Source organism: Oncorhynchus masou, chromosome 12, assembly GCF_036934945.1.
Source record: "Oncorhynchus masou masou isolate Uvic2021 chromosome 12, UVic_Omas_1.1, whole genome shotgun sequence".
In the NCBI taxonomy this organism is placed as follows: domain Eukaryota; kingdom Metazoa; phylum Chordata; class Actinopteri; order Salmoniformes; family Salmonidae; genus Oncorhynchus; species Oncorhynchus masou.
In genome coordinates, this window is record NC_088223.1 from 48,070,905 (window position 1) to 48,090,578 (window position 19,674).

A 19,674-nucleotide genomic window follows, 5' to 3' on the forward strand; every position below is an offset into this window, starting at 1 on the left:
AGACTGGCAACTCCATGCAGACTGGCAACTCTGGCTGCTCCAAGCAGACTGACAGCTCTGGCTGCCCCATGCAGACTGGAAGCTCTAGCTGCTCCATGCAGACTGGCAACTCTGGCTGCTCCATGCAGACTGGCAGCTCTAGCTGCTCCATGCAGACTGGAAGCTCTGGCTGCTCCATGCAGACTGGCAGCTCTAGCTGCTCCATGTAGACTGGCAGCTCTAGCTGCTCCATGCAGACTGGCAGCTCTAGCTGCTCCATGCAGACTGGCAGCTCTAGCTGCTCCATGCAGACTGGAAGCTCTGGCTTCTCCATGCAGACTGGCAGCTCTAGCTGCTCCATGTAGACTGGCAGCTCTAGCTGCTCCATGCAGACTGGCAGCTCTAGCTGCTCCATGCAGACTGGCAGCTCAGGCTGCTCCGAACAGGCAGGAGGCTCCGGCAGCGCTGTAGAGGAGGAAGGCTCTAGAAACGCTGAACAGGCGGGAGACTCCGACAGTGCAGGAGAGGGAGAAAGCGCTGGCTGCGCTGAACAGGCGAGGCACACTGAAGGCCTGGTGCGTGGTACTGGAACTGGTGGTACTGGATCGAGGACACGCACAGGAAGCCTGGTGCGGGGAGCTACCATCGGAGGACTGGTGTGTGAAGGTGGCACAGGATGGACTGGACCGTGAAGGTGTACTGGAGAGCCTGAGAGCAGGACTGGCACAGGACGTGCAAGGCTAGGTAGGTACACAGGAGGCCTAGTGCGTGAGGCTGGCACATTTTTCACCAGCCGACTAACACGCACCTCAGGACTAGTATGGAGCGCTGACCCAGGTGCCATTAAATCCCGACACGCTCCGTCGGACGAATCTTATACCTAAAGCACCAAACTAGCAACTCCCTCATTAATCTCTCCTCCAATTTCCCCATTAACTCCTTCACAGTCTCTGCTTCGCTCACCTCCAACACCGGTTCTGGTCTCCTCCTTGGCTCCTCACGTGAAACAGGGAGAGTTGGCTCAGGTCTGTCTCCTGACTCAGCCACTCTCCCTCTGAGCCCCCCCCAAAGAAATTTTTGGGGTTGATTTTCGGGTTTCGCTCTACGCCGCCGTGTCTTTCTTTTCGACTCCATTCTCCTATAGCCCTCTTCGCACTGCTCCAGCGAATCCCAGGCGGGCTCCGGCACTCTCTCTGAGCCCACCTGTCTACTTCTTCCCACGTCGTATACTCCAATCCTCTGCTGTCCATAACGTCCTCCCTTTGCTGCTCCAGCTGCCTGTTAACACGCTGCTCGGTCCGTGTGTGGTGGGTGATTCTGTAACGGCGTTCTTCGTTTGTCGAAAGAAAGTCGGACCGAAATGCAGCGTGTTGGTTACTCATTTTCTTTAATGGAACAAATGACGATACACGAAATAACTTATAAATACAAAAAACAACAAAACGGAACGTGAAACCTATTACAGCCTATCTGGTGAACACTACACAGAGACAGGAACAATCACCCACGAAATACAAAGTGAAACCCAGGCTACCTAAATACGGTTCCCAATCAGAGACAACGAGAATCACCTGACTCTGATTGAGAACCGCCTCAGGCAGCAAAACCTATGCAACACACACCCCTAATCAGCCACAATCCCAATAACTAAAAAACCCCACTAAGAAATACAACAAACATAAACCCATGTCACACCCTGGCCTGACCAACGAATTAACTAAAACACAAAATACTAAGACCAAGGCGTGACAGAACCCCCCCCCCCCTAAGGTGTGGACTCCCGGACGCACCTCAAAACCATAGGGAGGGTCCGGGTGGGCGTCTGTCCATGGTGGCGGTTCCTAATTAACTAAAACACAAAATACTAAGACCAAGGCGTGACACGGGTAGGCTCTGACAATAACAACGACCATTACACTGATACAGTGACTGAGTTTATCAGGAAGTGTATAGGAGATGTTGTACCCACTGTAACTATTAAAACCTACCCTAACCAGAAACAATGGGTAGATGGCAGCATTCGCGCAAAATTAACCATGGAAAGATTAACCATGTCCACGACATGGCATTTAACCATGGCAAGGTGACTGGGAATATGGCTGAATACAAACAGTGTAGGTATTCTGCAAAACATTAGTATAGAAACAAAGTGGAGTCGCAATTCAACGGCTCAGGCACGAGACAAATGTTTCAGGGTCTACAGACAATCACGGACTACAAAAGGAAAACAAGCCATATCGTGGACACAGACATCTTGCTTCTGGACAAGCTAAACACCTTCTTTGTCTGCTTTGAGGATAACACAGTGCCATCGACACAGCCAGCTACCAAGGACTGTGGGCCCTCCTTCTACGTGGCTGACGTGAGTACGTCATTTAAGAGTGTTAACCCTTGCAAGGCTGCCGGCATTTTTAGCTGCGTCCTCAGAGCATGCACAGACCAGCTGGCTGGAGTGATTATGGACATTTCAATCTCTCCCTGTCTGCTGTATCCGCATGCTTCAAGATGGTCACAATTGTTCCTGTACCCAAGAAGCTAAGGTAACTGAACTGAATGACTTTCGCCCCATAGCACTCACTTCTGTCATCATGAAGTGCTTTGAAAGACTAGTCAAGGATCATATCTCATCTACCTTACCTCACACCCTAGACCCACTTTGTTTACCACCCCAATAGACAATGCAATCGCCATCGCACTGCACACTGCCCTATCCCATCTGGACAGGAGGAATACCTATGTATTAATGCTGTTCATTGACAGCAAGTACCCTCCAAGCTCATCATTAAGGGGTCTGGGTCTGAACCCTGCCCTGTGCAACTGGGTCCTGGACCCTCCTTTTCAGCCCCCTCCTTTACTCCCTGTTCACCCATGAGGCCTGATTACCAACAATAATGAGACAGCCTACAGGGAGGATGTGAGGGCCTTGGGAATGTGGTGCCAGGAAAAGAAACCTCTCACTCAACGTTTAACAAAATAAAAGGAGCTGATCGTGGACTTCAGGAAACAGTAGAGGGAGCACCCCTTATCCACATCAACTGGATTGCAGTGGAAAAGGTGGAAAAGGTGGAAAGCTTCAAATTTCTTGGTGTACACATCACTGACAAACTGAAATGGTCCACCCACACAGACAGCGCGGTGAAGAAGGCACAACATTGCCTCTTTAACCTCAGGAGGCTGAAGAAATGTCGCTTGAGCAAACATGTTAGACATTAATTGAGCACTTGTTGATGTCAGAGTGGGAAGTTTAGGCGAAAGTGTTGAGTGGCCAAGAAAAAAAATGTCACGTAGCTAATGATATATTTTTCTTGAAAGACATGTTATCCTTATCCTAGGTTGGAAAAGAGAGTGTAGTCTCTTATTTGCCGAGGAAGTAAGTGGGCAGTTAGGGGAAAGGGGTCTTCATTGTCTTAAACTATTCCCGAGGGACGTGAAGTAGGTTTGGAAGAGATAAATAGATTTCTTATTATGAACCCTAGGAATGTAGGCGGACGTTTATGAATTATTACAATAATTCTACAACAGTATATACTGTATTCTATACTATCCACTGTATCTTAGTCTATGCCGTTCTGACATTCCTTGTCTTAGGTCAGTTAGGATCACCACTTTATTTTAAGAATGTGAAATGTCAGAATAATAGTAGAGAGAATGATTTATTTCAGCTTTTATTTCTTTCATCACGTTCCCAGTGGGTCAGAACGTTTAAATACACTCAATTAGTATTTGGTAGCATTGCCTTTAAATTGTTTAACTTGGGTCAAACATTTTGGGAAGCCTTCCACAAGGTTCCCACAATAAGTTGGGTGAATTTTGGCCCATTCCTCCTGACAGAGCTGGTGTAACTGAGTCAGGTTTGTAGGCCTCCTTGCTCGCACACTTTTTAAGTTTCTATAGGATTGAGGTCAGGGCTTTGTGATGGCCACTCCAATACCTTGACTTTGTTGTCCTTAAGCCATTTTGCCACAACTTTGTAAGTATGCTTGGGGTCATTACCCATTTGGAAGACCCATTTGCGACCAAGTTTTAACCTGACTGATTTCTTGAGATGTTGCTTCAATATATCCACATAATTTTTCTCCCTTATGATGCCATCTATGTCCATCTATTCTCCATTTGGAGGACCCATTTGCAATCAAGCGTTAACTTCCTGATGTCTTGAGATGTTGTTCAATATATCAACATAATTTTCACTCCTCATGAAGCCATCTATTTTGTGAAGTGCACCAGTCCCTCCTCCAGCAAAGCACACCCATGACATGATGCTGCCACCCCCGTGCTTCACGGTTTGGATAGTGTTCTTCGGCTTGCAAGCTTCCCCCTTTTTCCTCCAAACATAATGATGGTCATTATGGCCAAACAGTTCTATTTTTGTTTCATCAGACCAGAGGATCAGATGATCATTGTCCCCATGTGCATTTGCAAACTGTAGTCAAGCTTTGTATGGCGGTTTTGGGGCAGTGGCTTCTTCCTTGCTGAGCGGCATTTCAGGTTATGTCGATATATGACTCGTTTTACTGTGGATACACATACTTTTGTACCAGTTTCCTCCAGCATCTTCACAAGGTCCTTTGCTGTTGTTCTGGGATTGATTTGTACTTTTCACACCAAAGTACGTTCATCTCTAGGAGACAGAATGTATCTCCTTCCTGAGCGGTATGACGACTGCATGTTCCCATGGTGTTTATACTTGCGTACTATTTGTACAGATGAACGTTGTACCTTCAGGCGTTTGGAAATTGCTCCCAAGGATGAACCAGACTTGTGAAGGTCTACACTTTTGGCATTGGCTGATTTCTTTTGATTTTCCCATGATGTCAAGCAGAGGTAATGAGTTTGAAGGTAGGCCTTGAAATACATCCACAGGTTCACCTCCAATTGACTCAAATTATGTCAATTAGCCTACCAGAAGCTTCTAAAGCCATGACATAATTTGCTGGAATGTTCCAAGCTGTTTAAAGGCACAGTCAACTTAGTGTATGTAAACCTCTGACCCACTGGAATTGTGATACAGTGAATTCTAAGTGAAATAATCTGCCTGTAAACAATTGTTGGACAAATGACTTGTGTCATGCACAAAGTAGATGTCCTACTCGACTTTCCAAAACTATAGTTTGTTAACAAGTGTGGCACTGGTGCTGAAATGCTCTTGAAGTCAATTCAATGAACTATTATAATATTCCACAACCAGTGGCGTGAAAAAGAAGGATGAAGATGCAAGGATTCTAAGCAAAAGAGGTACATCAACTATTCTGTGAATACTGTAGGGGAACTATGAGTCCAACTGGGCCCACATGTGGTTCGGTCATGAACACAGAGTTTGGACTCACATTCCTCTTATTAGTGGACAAATTAAGTCAAGGAACCAATATTATTTTTTTTAAATCCAAATCATCCAAAGTATCTCAGATTGATTGTGAAGCTCAACAAGGTCAATTATAGATGTTTTTTTAAACGATGCCACAAATGCATTTGGAAACAGTACCAGAGAAACTAAACCAAAACATGCTGCGGGTGATTCCCTGATCCACATCTACGCCAACGACACCATTCTGTATACATCTGGCCAAAAATTGGACACTGTGTTAACCCCACCCTTTTTTCTCTGTACATGCTTCCCCTTGCTAACATTAGGGCTGTTACCGCCCCGCCGGCGGCCACGAGTCATGAAGGCAGTCAAATACCACGTGACCATTTAGTCACGGTAATTAGGCTTCTCCAAGCTCTGATGCTGCTGATGGTCATTAGTAGCCTACCAAACCTGCTAACTGCCTGGTATGCAGCACTCTATTGTCCCTCTAATCACTCTGACATCAATGCAAATGTGATAAAAAATCTAATCAAACACTTCATGAGAGCCCATGAGCTCATGTTGCGCAACATTTTTATAGGTTATACAATTGAGCGAGAAAACAGAGTGATGGCCTCTACTAAATAGAGGAGGATCTCATCAGCTTTCTATAGGCTAGGTCTAATTTATTTATTTCTCAACTTTCCTAATATTAAGTACATTGCTTATATTTACAACAGGAGTATAGCCTACCTGGATGGCATGAAAATGAAACACGGGAAAAGCGTCCTCCATTCGCATTTTAAGTGAATAGATTACATGTATTTTTTCCCGCTGCCCCTGTTTTGATACAGGTGCATGATAATGGTCCATTCTAAATCAAAACAAATTTCACACATTTATTAAATGCATAATTGCATTTTCCAGTCAATTTTGATGATGGTGTTTTCTGCTAACATTTGCGCTTATAGCCTACTACCACGTGCGCATTGCTGAGCTTATAATGTGAAGAAATAGCCTAATAGTTTATCAACATTTTAAGCTAAACGTTCTGATCTGTTGCGTCAGCCACATTGCGTTATTTTTTTTATTTTTTTTTATGCAAGTGGTTGTATTAAATAACATTTGTGCCACAAATACTAAAATGTTAGCACATGGAAACTGCCAGGGAAATAAAAGACAATGCCTGGATTGCTGTCATACTCTAACGTCTGCTTCCAACTCATACCCTCAAACACGTAGATCCCCTGAACGCAACTCAATCTCCAGATCCCAATCGCTTGAATTCTAATGACAAGTACACACACCTGCATGTCATTATCACACACTATTTAGTTCAGTTCTTTGCACCCCATCACTGTGAGGTATTGTTTGTTTTGTGACATGTCTTTCAGAGCACTGGGTTTTCCTGTGAATTATAGTTTTTGCCTGTCTCACTAACGACGCCTTTCTGCCTGTACTGTAGCCTTCAAATTTCCTGTTATCTACCTATTGCCTGATCACCCAGACGATGTCACTAGCCTTTTCCCTGCCTGTACTGTTGCCTTTTGGACCCCCTGTGTATGACCTTCTGCCTGCCCCTGGACCCAGCTACCTGCCTCCTCCTGTGGTCCTTTGCAATAAACACCTACTGCGCCCTGCGCTTGAAACCAGCTCTCCGTCTCCCCTCGTGATTATTACACATACCTTGTTCATAGACTGCTTACAGGTTAAGGAAACCAATGTGTAATGTAATTTTGTAATTTGGGTGAATTATACTTTTAAGCTAAACAAAAACTGACGATTTACCTACTGTTACCTCCCATGTGCTACTGTAGGTGTTCAATCACTTACCTTTTCTGAAGCACGGCTCACCAGGTTACTGCAGACCAAACATACTTTATCCTCATACACATCGACTAAAACCCAATGACCGTGGTGAAAATGGTACTTACTGGAGATCCTGAAACAGAAAACAAACAAGGATAGAAAAATGCAGTTAGTGATGATGACCTCTGAACAGTTTTATCCTGGTAACTTTCATGTTCTACCTTGGAGTTGTGACTAACTCAGTGGGAGGTTGATTGTTTGACCATAATAGCCCCAACCGGTTGATACTGTATGGTTTACATCTACTCTTCCATTTTCGACAAACCTTTACCAGTCGTTGTCATAACAAAAACTCAGTTCCCATGGTGCCTTGTTTGTTCGGCTGTCATTGCAATCACGAGACATGATGATTGCATAATGAGTTTGATTACAGAAGGCTCTGCCCTCCTGACTTTGTTCTTTTCCCCTGTGTGTGTGTATCTGTCCTGCATCAGACACAAGCTTGCACGCACACTTACACACACCACAATGAGGATATCTAGGCCTGTGTAATAGCAATGTTCCCCTACTGACATGATTAATCACAGATACTGGTTGGGCAATGCAAATCCCTATGTTTTCAGCAGTGTTGTGTGTGTTCCAGCCTGCCAGCATTCAGGACCACTAGAGCGAGGCTGCTGTTACAGCTATCTTGGGGCCGGAGGAGGGCAACCATAGAGAGAGAGGATTTCTAGATGAATACCCTGTTTTAACATGGATTTTGCCATAATGGCACAGATACACTGAGTGTACAAACCATTATGAACACCTTCCTATTATTGAGTTCCAAGCCTTTTTGCCTTCAGAGCAGACTCAATTCATTGGGGGCATGGACTCTACAAGGTGTCAATTGTTCCACAGGGATGCTGGCCCATGTCGATGCCAATGCTTCCCACAGTTGTGTCAACTTGGCTGGATGTCCTTTGGGTGTTGGACCATTCTTGATTCACACGGAAAACTGTTGAGTGTGGAAAAACCCAGTAGTGTTGCAGTTCTTTACACACTCAAATCAGTGCGCCTGGCACCTACTACCATACCCTTTTCAAAGGCACTTAAATATTTTGACTTGCCCATTCACCCTCTGAATGGCACACATACACAATCCATTTCTCAATTTTCTCAAGGCTTAAAAATCCTTCTTTAACCGGTCTCCTCCCCTTCATCTACAGTGATTGAAGTGGATTTAACAAGGAACATCAATAAGGGAGCATATCTTACATTTGGATTCACCCGGTTAGTCTATGTCACGTGTCAAACGAATTCTACGGAGGACTGAGTGTGGATTGACGAAGTAAGGTCACTAATTAGTAAGGAACTCCCCTCACCAGGTTGTATAGGTCTTAATTGAAAGGAAAAAATCTAAAAATCCTCAGACACTAGGCCCTCTGTGGAATGAGATTGACACCCCTGGTCTGTCATGAAAAGAGCAGTTTTTGTACACTCAGTGTACAGTCCTCTATCTCAATGGGAGCAACCCAACCCACCTTCCACAAGTGTGTTTTTGTATGACTGTGTGTTTAAACGTTGGCATACATTTCTGCTGCATAAGAGACAGAATAATGACATGTCAAAGAACACTAAGCCTACATCAAAACAAGTCAAATGCAAAGCACACATGATATGGAAATAATATTAGCAAGAGCAAAAAAAAATATATTTTGCTTGTGGTTAAACTATTGATATATTATTTTCTTAACATGACATCATCATGGCATAAATCAGTATGCTTTACCTGTATTTGTTTTGCTGAATAGGACATGAGTACTTTAGTCACAGCTGTAAGTAAGACTAATTGTTCCCATTGGCGACAGCTAATGGGGATCCTAAATAAATCAAATCAAAATCAAATCTGTATAATGATGCTTTTCCGAGATTTGGTATCGCTAATGGAATGTGACAATGAGATACAGGCACCTCAAGGAGAGTCCAGCACAGCATTACTCCAACAGGTAAACAAATAGTACATCTAAGGAGTGACTGAAGACAGACGTCTCAGGGTCTTCTGTTACCGACCCTGTCATAGTTAGGATGCCAGTCCTCTCGCTGCCACGGTGAAAGGGAAATGGATCCAGAGAGAAAGGGTTCAAGAGAGAAAGGGATCCAGAACAGAGGATGAGGATCCCGGCCGGGCCAGGAGGAACCCTGCTGGGTCAAGGACTGAAGTCGAGTGGAGTCAGGTCAGTAGACAGAAGGCTGCTTTTTATGGAGACGTCCGTCGCTGAGCTGGGGGCGTTGTGGAGCCAGTGAAGTAATCTTACTCAATCCCCCCCACCGCAGCAGCCAAAGTCATCACGCAGAAAACAAAGAGGCACATATCCTCTCCATCCCCGTAACTGCATGTGTGTTCTACACTATCTAGGGCAGAACTGACAGATTGTGTACGGATGCCAGATACAAGCAGGCCAGAACCTTAGGCCAGGACGTGAGAATGTACTGATGAGATGAGATGGGACACATGGGAGACATGTTATATGCTGCTCCTCTGCAGACCGCCTAGACAGAGGCCCTCCAGAGCTATAACTCCAACGCCACCCACCACTATACATCATGGATGAGCTTTATCTGTGGTCCACATTTGGGCACCAGACATGGATTTCAGGCTACTGTCCGGATTACGGATCTCTGTATGTATCTGATGTGATGTAGTCTAAATTTCTACTATCTTCTCTCTGGGACACATTCATTTTCCATATCGTAGCTGAGAAGATGAGTACGCTGTAGGGGAAAGTTCAGCCATTTGCACTAAAACCTTGCTTAGTCATCGAGGCCATTTTGTATCACGGGCAAAGTGTTTTTGATTATTTGGGAATTTTTGATTATCATAGGATAGAATCATAAAACACAGGATGAGATGTTAAAAACTGTCCATTGTGCCAATAGATGGAATGCACTCGCATGAGATTTGCCGTGATGTTGACAGAGTGGCATGGGAGGTTTATTTCTTAGACTGGGTTAAGATGTCAATTTTGGGACACATCCTCAGTAGTGTGCCTTCGAATCAGTGGGTGTTTCGGCCTTTAATCACTAAACACCCTCATCAAAGGTGACCAGCTAAAGGGTGCTCAAGCCTTAGCTTGTGTCCCATGCCCAATTAAGATGTCCCACGGGACTATGCAAGGCAGGGGCGTCCTCTTCCCTGAGCCAGCCCTACAGTGTGCATCTTTTTCTGATCACATGGTCATGTAAAGAGTTGGAAATGGTGAATTAATCAAAATAAAAAATATGCAAGCTTTATAAAGGCTCTGTCTTCAACACTGAAGTCACCTTGTCTACGTGCTGACTAACTCCCCCTCCCTTGTCTACATGCTAACTTCCCCTCCCTTATCTATGTGCTGACTAACTCCCCCTTCCTTGTCTACATACTGACTAACTCCCCCTCCATTGTCTACGTGCTGACTAACTCCCCCTCCCTTGTCTACATGCTGACTAACTCCCCTCCCTTGTCTACGTGCTGACTAACTCCCCTCCCTCCGTGCTTGTCTATGTGCTGACTAACTCCCCTCCCTTGTCTACGTGCTGACTAACTCCCCTCCCTTGTCTACATGCTCACACCCGCCTCCCTTGTCTACGTGCTGACTAACTCCCCCTCCATTGTCTACGTGCTGACTAACTCCCCCTCCCTTGTCTACGTGCTGACTAACTCCCCCTCCCTTGTCTACGTGCTGACTGACTCCTCCTCCCTTGTCTACATGCTGACTAACTCCCCTCCCTTGTCTATGCGCTGACTAACTCCCCCTCCCTTGTCTACGTGCTGACTAACTCCCCCTCCCTTGTCTAAGTGCTGACTAACTCCCACTCCCTTGTCTACGTGCTGACTAACTCCCACTCCCTTGTTTACGTGCTGACTAACTCCCCCTCCCTTGTCTACGTGCTGACTGACTCCTCCTCCCTTGTCTACATGCTGACTAACTCCCCCTCCCTTGTCTATGCGCTAACTAACTCCCCCTCCCTTGTCTACGTGCTGACTAACTACCCCTCCCTTGTCTAAGTGCTGACTAACTCCCACTCCCTTGTCTACGTGCTGACTAACTCCCACTCCCTTGTTTACGTGCTGACTAACTCCCCCTCCCTTGTCTATGTGCTGACTAACTCCCCCTCCCTTGTCTATGTGCTGACTAACTCCCCCTTCCTTGTCTACATGCCGACTAACTCCCGCTCCCTTGTCTACATGCTGACTAACTCCCGCTCCCTTGTCTACATGCTGACTAACCACCCCTCCCTTATCTACATGCTGACTAACCCCCCTCCCTTGCTCAGGTCTATGGTGGGAAATTCCATGGCAACAGAACGACACTGTGACTTCTATTTTTCACCATAAAATGTATGCCAAACAAAAACAATTGATTGCAAAGATTTAAAAACCCATGCAGAAGGACTACTTTCAAAAATGTCCAATGAACATTCAAAGAGCAGTGCAAATGTAAAGTTTTGCAACAGAATGAAGTTTTGTAACAGTTTTCCAAAACCTCATATCTACTCTGAACGAATATTAAAAGATGTCTGCAGAAACAATCGGGTGTGAGCTATATGACACCTTGAGTTTGAAAAAAAAAGTGGGTTATTAAACTTCTGTAATGAATAGGATGGGAGACAGAGTGCTGGTTTCAAGTGCAGGGCACAGCAGTTGTTTAATTGTAAAGGACCACAGGAGGACATACACAGGGACTCCAAAAAGGTAACGGGCAGGGAAAAGGCTAATAACGTAGTCCGGGAGATCAGGCAAGAGGTTGATGACAGGAAATCTGATAAGCAAAAGTACAGGCAGGGAATAGGCAAAAAGGCGTCGTTAGTGAGGATGGCCAAAAACTACGGTACACGGAAGGACTTACATGGAACTAAACAGCGGTCTGAATAGAAATGTGTATCAAAACAAACAATACCCCACAATAATGGGGTGCAAAGAACTGAAGTAAATAGTGTGTGTAAATGACATACAGGTGTGTGAACAGGTGATCAGAATTCAGGTGATTGTGATCTGGAGAGTGAGCTGCGTTTAGGGGATCTATGTGTTTCAGAGTGTGAGCTGGATTGTGGGCTGCAAAGTGAGCTGCATTCAGGGGATCTATGTGTTTGAGAGTGTGAGTTGGAAGCCGACGTTACAACTACAGCAAGCAAAGTGTATTAACACCTGATAACAGAATGACGGTAACAGAATGATATCATGGGTTCCTGACCTATACTACACAGAAATACATAATTATGGATATGTGATGTAATCATTGTGTTGTATTCTCAATAGATACACAAAGGTAGAAAAATGCAATTACCTCCTTTGCATGTTTTGGCATTATTCTAAACATAGGTTATTATTATAATGAGCCCCCCCGCCTCAAGCGAGACCAGATTTGGTCTGAACCAATCATAGACGTCGATGTTTCACAAGTTTGGACATCCCGGTAGAGCACAGTACACTATAGCACAGCACAGAACAGTGCAGTAGAGTTCAGTATAGTACCATACAATATAGAACATTATTACTCTACTCTGGTGTGCTCTACTGTACTGTACTGTACAAAACTATACTTGGTTCCGTGGTTGCCATGTCGCAGTGAGGTAGCCTAGACAGAGAGCTCTGTAAATATTGTACATATTCTATTTTTTTAAAGTGTTTTTCATTGCATTTTTTGCCTGACGAAGAGCTCCGAGGTCTGTCTGTCAGATGTCTCTACCTCTCTGCCTGGCTCTACCATCAATGCTCCCTCTGCTCAAGATAGTACCTTTCTATCTTGGATAATTTAAAAAAAATATGATTACATTTCTCAAATATATAAACTATTAGCTTTCATTTGACACCAAATGTGATGTGCTCCCATGAACTTCATATGTTGGTTTTCATGGGTCTTTTTTTTTACATGGAAATGGCCTGATCTATTATCAACAGAAAGGTGACATCATAGTGGAACACCTTTCCATGCTTTTCTAATAATTGAACTTCCGGTCACATTGCTGGAGCCCAGGGGAGTAATTAGTGAGCCTCCCTTAACAGCCTGATGATACACTGCCGGCTAATAAATTACCTGTGAATTCTGGCCTCGGTCGTTGTGAATAGGATTATGTGGGTCCACCATGTTTCATATCCACAGACTAAACATATCCACATATGGTAAATGTCAAAGAACATTCCAAGAAAATTGAACTACACACTATTAACAAAGGATGTGATAAGAAATAACCCAATTATAGTAGTGGATATGCCTTTTTTAATGGCATACTTCCACAACAGCTCTTTGTAGTCCGCCCCCAGCCAGTCCGCCCCACATATGTTTCTTACAGCTTGGTGAGAGCTTGGGTGTCCGTCCTGAGGTCCTTTTGCATACAACTTTCCACAACTTTCTGCGGGATAGTTGCTTGACTTTGGGACATTCTCAGCACATTTAAGGAACTTTATTTACTTGGAATTTCAGTACTTCAACATTGGTTACATTTAATGTACATTTTCATTGAATTTCATACTCAGTTCGTATAGTAACTGTATCCACTGGGGAGTGAGGTGATTGCCATCTAAGAGCCAACATCGTTTTTGCGGCAGTGCTGCCTGCCAGCAGTAATAGTATGTTCTCAAATAATCTGGAATGTTCTCAAATAGTTCAGAGAACGTTCAGAATCAACGTTCTTCTGTGGGAATTTCAGTACTTTAGCATTATGTTTCCTGCATGTTTCCTCATGTTTCTATTAAAAGTCATGTTCACAAGTTGTTCCAAGAACGTTAATAAACAATGTTCTTCTGTGGGAATTTCAGGAGTTTAGCATAATGTTACCTAAAGGTTTCCACATGGTTCTATTTAAAGTCATGTTCTCATACTGTTCTAAGAACATTAAGACCGCTTTCCATGAAAACGGTTGGTAAGGTTCAGTAACGTTCTAAGAATGTTGTTTAAAAACATATATTCCACTCTCAGAACGTGGAGAAAACGTTCCATAAGAACTACAAGAAAACTTTTGTAACGTTTGGAGAATGTTCAAAAAATGTAATTTAAAAACATATAACTCAGCAAAAAAGAAACGTCCTCTCAGTGTCAATTGCGTTTATTTTCAGCAAACTTAACATGTGTACACATGTGTATGAACATAAGATTCAACAACTGAGACGTAAACTGAACAGGTTCCACAGACATGTGACTAACAGAAATTGAATAATGTGTCCCTGAACAAAGGGGGGGGGGGGGGTCAATATCAAATGTAACAGCCAGTGTCTGGTGTGGCCACCAGCTGCATTAAGTACTGCAGTGCATCTCATCCTCATGGACTGCACCAGATTTAACAGTTCTTGCTGTGAGATATTACCCCACTCTTCCACCAAGGCACCTGCAAGTTCCCAGACATTTCTGGGGGGAATGGCCCTAGCCCTCACCCTCTGATCCAACAGGTGCCAGATGTGCTCAATGGGATTGACAACCGGGCTCTTCGCTGTCTTGCAGGAAATCACGCACAGAACGAGCAGTATGGCTGGTGGCATTGTCATGTTGGAGGGTCATGTCAGGATGAGCCTGCAGGAAGGGTACCACATGAGGGAGGAGGATGTCTTCCCTGTAACGCACAGAGTTGAGATTGTCTGTAATGACAACAAGCTCAGTCCGATGATGCTGTGACACACCGCCCCAGTCCATGACGGAGCCTTCACCTCCAAATCGATCCCGCTCCAGAGTACAGGCTTCGGTGTAATGCTCATTCCTTCGACAATAAACGTGATTCCGACCATCACCCCTGTTGATGAGCATGGACCCTGGACATCTTTCTTTTGGTGTTTTTCAGAGTCAGTAGAAAGGCCTCTTATTGTTCTAAGTTTTGTGACCCTTAATTGTGACCCTTAATTGCCTACCGTCTGTAAGCTGTTAGTGTCTTATTAACGACCGTTCCATGGGTGCATGTTCATTAAATGTTTATGGTTCATTAAACATGCATGGGTAACAGTGTTTAAACCCTTTACAATGAAGATCTGTGACGTTATTTGTATTTTTACGAATTATCTTTGAAAGACCTGAAAAAGAGACGTTTCTTTTTATGCAGAGTTTACATTCGTTCTCAGCATAAACAAAACTCTCTCTCTATCCTCTATTTTGCTAAGTGTGTTCAGGTGTGTTGGCCGTGCACACTAATTGGCCAATAATGAGTGCTTGTTTCCTTTGAAATGGGATCTGAATAGACTAAAATAAACAACTTTGTATGCGTAAAAAAAACACGGCAGGCTGGCTGCATCCTTTAGGCACATTGGACTAATTCCAAGAATACATAAATGAAGATTATAGGTTTGAATCTCACTGATGCTGTGTCACAAAAAAAAATGCATGATTCATGCAAAAGGAAATTAATTTCATGTGTCTTATCTGTGCTGTAATTTCTTATTGAAACATTCAGGGAAAGTTTTAAGCAAGTCAACAAAAAAAGCCCACCTCAAAGCAACTTATAATTTCCATTCTCAGAGCGTTAATAAAACTTCAGAGGAAAACTTTCAAGGAACCAGAGTAAAATGTTCTCAGAACCTACCTGCAACCTACAAATAAACCTTCTCAGAACAGGAGACATTTTCACTTCTGTTCTCAGAACGTTGAAAAAATGTTAAGTTTTACCAGACGTATGGCTTCATTCCCACAAACAGTGTGAAACCAAAAAACATACATTCCCGTCCATAGGCATGTCTGAAAGGGTTCTGCGTATACGTAAGTCTGTGTACAATTACTCCTGAGAATGGATGGATTTCCTCAGATGAAACAGAGAGAAGTGAGGCTAGCCAGGCAGGCGATACTGGCAGGGTGAAAAGTCATTCACCCAAGGAGCCTGCAGCTGCACACTGTCAAAACTCCCCTGGCTGGCTGCAACTAGGGACTATTGGGAGGTACTGTACAGTTCACTCCGATCTGTTGGTCTTTTTTATACACTCTACCCCAGGGTTTCCCAACTGACTATATATATATATATTTTTATTTTATTTTTTTATTTTTATTTTTTATTGTTGGACATAAAAGACTAAGTCAGCTTCAAGTGATTTTAATTTCAGAAATCTGCTCCAAAGTATTCCCACACATAATAGAGAGATATATGTGATTGTATATACTGTAAATATAAGCAAGGTTTGAAATTATTATGTTTTAGTAAAAATTATATCTGTTCGGGGCTTCTTGCTGTCAGTCTGCAGTCTACAAATGATCTGTAATTATGTTCCAGCTCCCTGGCCATCCACTCAAGAAAAAATCATCCCGTGGCTGAATCTAATCGATGATCCCTGGTTTACCCCATGGCACACATCAACATACCCATTAACACACACTGCTGAGGAAGATAAGCATTGAAAACATTGAAGGAGCATAGAAAGAATAAAGAATATCACCAGGGTCGCCTTGTCTTCCCAGCCTTCCCCGTTTTCCTGGAGGCCCTAGAAGGATGACAAAAAGAGAGGAGCAGAGATGATTTATTCGTCTGTTTATTAGCTTACTAATTTAACATACAGGTTGCCTATATTTCCCATTCAAAAATGATTTGTTTTTTTTCGAGTGCAACAGCTGAATTGCATTAAAATGATTTCACTTTCATTTGAACACATCCCCTGTCTTTTGTTGTCGCCACAGTTTGAGATTACACCTTCAATAAACAAACCTATTTCATAGTGTGTAACTTCCAGTATACAGCTTCCAGTGGGGAATGATCTGTTGACTTCTCAGATATCTGAACTAGTCAGGAAGTGACCGTGTTTGTACAAGTCCGATAAGGTTCTTCCATTACAGAGCATCATTTATGCGTAGAGACAGGAGGAGATGGCGAACATGACCTGACAAAACTGGTGCTATGACAATGGGTCAACAGATCACTTAACTGATGAGGGAGAGAGTCTAGGAGGCTGATAGACTTGGTCAATATCAGAGACTCAGCGTGAGAAAAAAATGGCCTTTCTCTTTCCCATTCCTGAAGACAGGCTGGGGAATGAGTGTGGAAGCTTCCCCTGGCGTGTTAACCCTGAAGATAAGGGAGATTCGAAAAGGGCTATTTCTGACAGCAGCGACAGTGGAACACACACACGCACGTGTCCCCTCAGCTTTCCCCTGGCTGCATCTGCAGGAAGGCCCCAGGCCGGCCAACAGTGACATCACATGCAAGCCGTATCGTTAACCACCACATGGATCAGGGACTGCAGCCATCACACAGTCCAACCAGATCAAACAAGACCAACTGACCCACACTCTCCACAGATATGTTCAACATGCTTTCACCCTGACACACTGGCCCAAGAGTCATAGTCAAACACATGCAACGTATGAGGGCTCAAGAACAAACGACAAGTATGGTATTAATAAGAGCATATTATTTGACCAATTGCTGCAGCTCAGATGCAGGGGGAGGATGGCTACTCTCAGATGACGTGAGCGCAGTATCATTTTTACCAATGGGACGATTCCTTGGACACAATGCACAACTTAGAACTGAACAAAACAGTTTGAATTAACATTAAAATATGAATGTGAATGTCCTCTTTGTTTTACTCAACAAATTCAACATGTGCAATTTGCATGCCTATTTGAGCGTTAGACAAATATATCAGCGTTCCAGGAAAAAAGGGAACAGTGTTTCCAAACTATTATTGCCAATTTGCGAGAGGACAGGCCTACATCTTTTAAAACTAGAGTCCTATTGGAGATCTATGGTGAGTAAACCCTCTACCCCGCCCTCGGTCTGTCTGCTGAAAAATCACGACACCAAATCCCATGTAAACCCTATTAAAGAAAGAATATGCAGTTTGTACACTAAAACTTTGTGTGCGTGATATTGCCCCTCTTCAAAACGAATCACGATCAACATCCAGCAAGAGATATACATTTTAAAAATGCAGAAGAAAAGAGCGCACGTGATTTAACTCGACCCATAGTCACAAAAAAAACATCATAAAGGACTTTCCCCTGATTCCACAAAATTAGAGAGCTGTATATTTAAGAACACTTTAATCAGAAATAAGCTAGTGTTATCACAGAATACCATGCAAATCCTGATAGTCAACAAAAAAAGATAGTGTGATTAATATTTTTTGACCTATAGAAAATAACAGTAGAATGTGTGTGCTGTACATCATTTCACAGGCTAATGAAGATTTTGAAAAAATTCATTGCATACTATACTATTCTCTCTCTATTTACAGTAAGATCATGAGACTGGTATGACTATAATTGTGGTGAACACAAAGAATGTCATTTTTAAAATTAGTTTTGGTAGCTGACTCTCTCATGATCTTTAGTAGGTATGGAAGAGGTCCAGTGGAAAGGAGGGCACAAACACTATCTTAATAAGGAACTTCAATCGCCAGGTACCATAAATTGTGCCAAAGACCCACACCAGTGTTGGATTAAAAGCCTTAGCAGTACTGGAATACTCACATGAATAGAGGGAATTCATGTTTTATCTTAGACAATCTCTTGGGTCTGTAGAGACAGCGAGTGAGCATCCGTTTCCAGTTATGTGTCTCTGATCCTAGTCCTACCTATAGAAACTGCACATAAAAACAACGCTAAACTGTCACGCCCTGATCTGTTTCACATGTCCTTGTGCTTGTCTCCACCCCCTCCAGGTGTTGCCCATCTTCCCCACTTATCCCCTGGGTATTTATACCTGTGTTTTCTTTCTGTCTGTGCCAGTTTGTCTTGTTTGTTCAAGTCAACCAGCAGTTTGTCTCAGCCCCTGCTTTCCCCCAGTCTCTCATCCTCCTGGTATTTACACTTGCCTGTCCTGATGTCAGCCTGCCTGCTGTCCTGTGCCTTTGCACCTACTCTGGATTACTGACCTCTGCCTGACCTGGGCCTGCCTGCCGTCCTGTACCTTGGCCCCACTATTCTGGATTATCGACCCCTGCCTGCCTTGACCTGTCATTTGCCCGCCCCTGTCGTTGCAATAAACATAGTTACTTCAACACAGTCTGCACTTGGGTCTTACCTGAAACCTGATAGTAAACAGTAAATCACAACTACAGCCTCTTCTATTGTGGCTGGGATACAAATCGAAGACACATTTGAGTCCTCTCCCTGCCTTAAATGAGGATATGCACTCCTCATCGGACAAATGGATGACAGTTGACATTGACAACAGTGATTGGTAGTACAGTTAAAGTTGAAAGTGTGTTTAGGAACAAGCGAAAATCTTAGTCACTTGAAGACTGAACTTATTCCTCCAAGACGAGCAATCTGATGTTGTTGCTATATAAACCTACGTCTAATGATTGGTCCTCTGTAGCTCAGTTGGTTCGAGCGACGGCAAGATAGAGGACCTTATTCCTGGGACCACCCGTACATTAAAATGTACGCACGCATAAATGTAAGTTGCTTTGGATAAAAGAGCTTGCTATATGGCATTATGATTTCTATTATTATTAAGTTTGAAGATGACAGATAGGGGAACATCTAAAACCAGGAAAGGGTTTGATTTAAATGTATTACAACTGGCCCACGTGATAGAGAGGCAGCAGTAGAGTGCTGGCTTAGTTATAGGAGGCATAATAAAACATGGAAGAGAAAATATCCCGTTGTCCAAAATCATCACATTCTCCATTACAGTGAAAGAAACACGAGCGACACATCCAATTTCTG

The 19,674-nt window shown here is 43.6% G+C and overlaps 1 long non-coding RNA gene across 1 annotated transcript in view; it reads right to left on the reverse strand.

The window, feature by feature from the left end:
- Window positions 1-15,936: 15,936 nt before the first annotated feature.
- The window catches only part of LOC135549120 (uncharacterized), an 87,680-nt gene continuing 83,942 nt past the window's right edge, over window positions 15,937-19,674 (reverse strand). The window contains exon 3 of the long non-coding RNA XR_010456945.1: window positions 15,937-16,484. This is a non-coding gene — a long non-coding RNA (uncharacterized LOC135549120). The remainder of the gene's footprint in view (window positions 16,485-19,674) is intronic.